The sequence below is a fragment of the Miscanthus floridulus genome, chromosome 17, assembly GCF_019320115.1.
Source record: "Miscanthus floridulus cultivar M001 chromosome 17, ASM1932011v1, whole genome shotgun sequence".
Lineage (NCBI taxonomy): Eukaryota > Viridiplantae > Streptophyta > Magnoliopsida > Poales > Poaceae > Miscanthus > Miscanthus floridulus.
Window position 1 is genome coordinate 62313010 of NC_089596.1, and position 5108 is coordinate 62318117.

Genomic DNA, 5108 nt, shown 5'->3' on the forward strand with positions numbered 1-5108 from the left:
AAACTCATCCAATTTAGCATTTATATTTTCCAATATCTTGTCATGAGCATGCAACTTCTTATTAATGCTATTAGTCATTCTACCATTGCTATAAACAAGATCTTTAAGGAAAGCATAACTATTATTACCTTGATTATTCATACATTGAGCAGAGTAATAATTGTTACCTCCTTGATTGTTGGAACGCTGATTCCATCCTTAATGTTGTGGTGGACGAAACCCATTGTCGATGTTAACGAAGTTAAGATCCTCCTGGGTCTCGAGACAAGAATTGCCCAAATGTCTAACATCCCCACAGACTTCACAAGTCATGTGGGAATCCATGGCTTTGAGTGTCTCATGGGCACTCACCTTCTCATAATGTTCTACTCACTTCACGAGCAGATCCATCTTAGCTGCAAGCATGTCAATTTCTTTAACTGGATGCATACCTCGTTTATGGGGTTGGAGTCGATCGTCGCTCCATCCTTGGTTGGAAACCATCTTCTTGATCAGCGTCTTAGCATCTGCAACACTTAGCGAAAAGAATGCTCCACCAGCAGCGACATCAAAATGGCTCTTATCTAACTACACTAATCCATGGTAGAAGTTCTGGATCAAAAGCCAGTCTTCCATGCCATGGTGTGGGCATGCAGAGACGTACTCTTGCATTCGTTCCCAAGCTTCAGGAATCGACTCATCGGCTAGTTGTTGAAAAATAGAGATCTTATTGCGAAGAGCATTAGTCTTCCCCATACGAAAAAACTTAACTAGCATTGGAATACTTGTCCCATGTATCTACAACATTGTGGTTTGAGTAAAACTATTGCTTAGCCTTTCCTAACAAAGAGAAGGGGAAAAGGCAAAGACGTATAGCCTCTTGGTTCACTCCCTTTATGGTGAATGGGCTATAAATCTCCAAAAAATATTGGAGATGAGCATTTGCATCCTCGTGGGCTTTCCCACAATATAGACTCGCTTGAACCATTGTAATTAACACTAGCTTAAGCTCAAAGTTAGCGTCCCCATTTATAACATTGGGTCCGGTGGCTATATTAGCAGCCGAGGGTGTAGAAAAATCACGAATGGACTTGTCACCCATGATCGTGTTGGGTAGTGATAGGGTATGAGAAAAAAAGGATAAACTACTTAGGATAACTAAAAGCCTAGTTAGCAAGACTAGCAATATAAATCTAAGCCAGTTGCCTTCCCCAGCAATGACGCCAGAAATGCTTGTTGATACTACTTAACAATTAATGGAGGAATTCCGCAACCACATAGAACTATTGCGTAGCACTTCGCTCGGTGAGTACCGAGTGTTGAATTTATATTTTTTCCAAAGGAAGACGGAAGGCTGGAATTTATATTTACTGTTAGGATTGCTAGGGTAAAGCCTATGTGTATCCTATGTAGGTAATGATATGAGTGGGTTGTGCGTAAACTACCTACTAAACTACTGAACAAGCTACACTAGAGATAGCTAGGTGGGAGAGCAAGAGATTTATCTTCCAAGTAACTAAGGGTAAACTAATGACTAGGAGAAATGCGCTAGTACTTCAGGGCACAGCCCTCCTACCAACTAGGAGAGTTAAATAGACAAGGTCTGACATGAGCCCTACAATTTAATAACTAGACCTAATGTGGTGGAATATAGAGGATGGAGAAGGCTATCACCACTTGCCACCTACCATAATGTATCCGGAGGCCTAGCCGTATCAACAGGTAATCTATAGCCTAAGCACCTCGCTTAATCTATAGGCTTACTACTTCGATCCGAGCTCCGATGAAATAAGATCAAAGTACCCTAACCAGACAGTTGAACCGATACTAACGAAAGACTACTAATAATAAGATAACCTATGCTACTAATGCCAAACAATAAGCACCAAACCTCACTAATGGCGAACAATAATGAACAAGTACTTAAGTAAAGCAAAGCAATAATACTAGAATAAAGTATTGAATATAAAGTACTGAATAAAGTAAATACTAAATGAAAGAATTAAAAAAGAGTTATACCAGACTCAGAAGACTCTTCTGGACTCCGAGTGAAGCTCCGCTCTTGCTCTACTTCCACTACTAGACTACTACTCTAAAGCAAAGCCAAGCTAGAAAGCTAAGAGAAGTTTGGAGAGCTTAGAAATGAATGGGGCACTTCTCCACCGAACTCCACACCCTCTATTTATAGTATAGAGTGAGGGGAGGGGTACTTGTAGGTAGCCAGGAGGTCAGTGGCCATAGGGGGGCACCGAGCGGTGGCTAGGGGGCGTCGGCCAGCCCTAGGATGCACCGCCTTTGCATCCTACGGTGCTGGTTGGCTCCCAATGGCGGTTGTAATACTGTCACATGTCAAAATTTGGGTAGGACATCAGTTGGTAAGTCGGTTGGAACCTCCCAAGTGTATGACAATGGGCCCATGGATCAAGGCCATCCATTCTCGGCCATCAATCAAACTGACATTGAATGAACGCTTGGCATTCCTTCTAGAGCAGCTCCCATGGATCAATGACATGGTAGGGCCTCTTGCCACCCCGGGCGACGCCCTTGTGTGCCAGGTGGCATGATCAAGTGGGCCCATGGCCCTCTGCCATGTCCACTTGTCCCCTGTGTCCATATTTGTTGCCAATCTGGCTTATTTTTGCTTAAATTTCCTACATATAAATAATTCTACAAACACAAGTGGAACTAGGTGAATTATAAACAAAATTCAACACATGTGATGATGATTTACCTCACTTTCTCGTGCTTTTGGGTGAAATGTTGATGGTCAAAATGGGTGATAGTAACCGACAACCGTGCACACCAAAGAATTTATCAGTAATGTTATTGCAGCTTTATCTTGTAATTAGCTTCTTTTCCTTTTTAATCTATTGTATCTAGGACACATGAATCATGTCAGCCAATTAGTTTGTTTAATTAATTATATTGTCTGACTCGAGCACTTTGAGTTCAGGTTGAGCCCAACCAAATCGTCGGTGCCTATGTGCAACTAGTATCTGTAACAGAACCGGCCAATTTATAAGAGCACAAGTACAAAAGCAATCACTGTAGTGATCAAACCATCATACTTGAACCCATATAAACCCGGTAGTCCGATGAAACCACGAAGGATTTCAAACCAACTCGCATACAACCAAGATCGTACATGATTCAACATAACAAGCCACATGTTACATCCATTTCACAAGTAGTTCACAAGTATCTCGCATGCATTAGAGTTCACATAGTTATTACAACACGAGTTCACAAATAGTGGAAGCAAAGTAGTTGGAAACCCTCACACACACTTAGTTCAATTACAAGCCAGTTCCATAGTCATATCCAGCAAAAAAGCATCATGATAAGATAACATAGTAGATCATGCCCATGATCTAGTCTTCATCACCAGCAGGGTGGAGACAATACTTACAGTAACTGTTATAAAGCATGTCATCTACAACAAGAGGGAATAAACCCTGAGTACGAGAATGTGCTCAGCTAGACTTATCCATCGTAAACCAAAAATAAATGACACCAAGGAGTATGCAAGGCTTTATCAATGGATCTCGCTTGACAACCATTTTACATAAAAAGCTTTAATGATACAAGAGCATAATTTAAATTTTGAGTTAAGCATCAAGTTACCAATATTAAACCTGTCATCTAGATTAGCACCTGTACTAAAGCAAGCACTTGATTGGGATCAACACATTAGTAACCATATCCGGTGTAACGTTGTAACATCATCATCATCATTATAACCATCAAGTTCAATTAGGTTTTTCTACGTTGTCGCTGCTCAGTCAAGTTCTCACTATCCGGGAGAGACGGCGACTCGAATCGATTCCTACCCAGCTAGGGAATTATTCCTAACATACACCCAAGCAACCTGATCAGGGGTCACCTCGGGTCACCTTTGGTATAGCTCAGGAACTAAATTCGTGGGCACGAGTAGCGCCGCACTCTCAGAGAGTCAACTCTGCCAGGACGTCAATCTACCCTCGGACTTATGCCAATGGCTCCCCGCACATCCTTACTACCACCTGAGTGCGCACTTTCACTTCCTGGCTTTCGGCCTGAGTTGAGCTACTCGGCTTCATGGTTGGAATGAGTTATCTAGCCAACTAAGTGATAGGCATGCGTTCAACATGACATGAGGACATACAGCGAATCGGTCCTTAACCAACACAGATAAGGATAGATCCACACCCAAGACCTCCATGCCTTGTTGCTTCTCTATCGACATCCCACCCTGTCTCCATTCATTATTAACACATGGTTATTTCCACGATAGCAAATATAGTCAATCGTGACCAGATATCATCCTATCTTGCAGGTGATAGGAAATCATCTAACTTTACCGATCTAAGCATGGCTAAGCATTGATTTGCTCCTGGACCTAAATAGGATTTAGGGTACATTTACTGGACAAGGAAAAGATAGATATGCAACAAGTGTTTGCATCCAACTCCTATAACTTAATGCATCAAACATATAAAGATACTCAAAGTTACATTTTTAAAACATAGGAGACTTAGAATGCTCCGGGGCTTGCCTTTCAGAAAAGAGGAATGTTGGTGATCTGGGAAGTTAAGCAGTTCTTCTTCATTGACTCCTTCTTCTGGGGCCTGCACCTCCTGCTCCTAAACTTGTTGCAGCTCCTCCAGAAGTCCTTGTTTGAATTCTAGAAGAGTGACTCCCTCTGGAACACCTATTGCATGCATATGCACAGCATGAGAGTCATGAATGCAAAAGAGATAGAAGGTGATGATGACATGTACAGCCATGTATAGATGGACACATAAATAACATGATGATACAAGATTAACATTTATTTTACTGAGTAGGTGCATATCTCTTCTTGAAAATAAGAACTACACACTCACCAAGCTTTAACAACCTAAGATAAAGTTGTTCATCTTCAGTAAGAGGTCTAGCACCTGCAACTAACAATTTATCTTAATCATCCTAAGCATCTAAATTATCACATCAACTCATATAAAGCAATCAAGTCATTCACTGCATTCAATAGATTCAGGGCTGCATATAGCAGCTGCTAGTTTAATTCATAACTAGAGTTATGATGACCCAAAAGACATGAAACAAGACAATCTGGAAAGCTTATGAAGTTGGCTACAATTCATTTTTAA

At 41.2% G+C, this 5108-nt stretch overlaps 1 non-coding gene across 1 annotated transcript; it reads left to right on the forward strand.

The window, feature by feature from the left end:
• The first annotated feature begins 613 nt into the window (after positions 1–613).
• LOC136519166 (small nucleolar RNA R71) lies at positions 614–722 on the forward strand. Its single transcript, XR_010774727.1, has one exon. It is a non-coding gene; the product is annotated as a small nucleolar RNA R71 (small nucleolar RNA).
• The last annotated feature ends 4386 nt before the right edge of the window (positions 723–5108 follow it).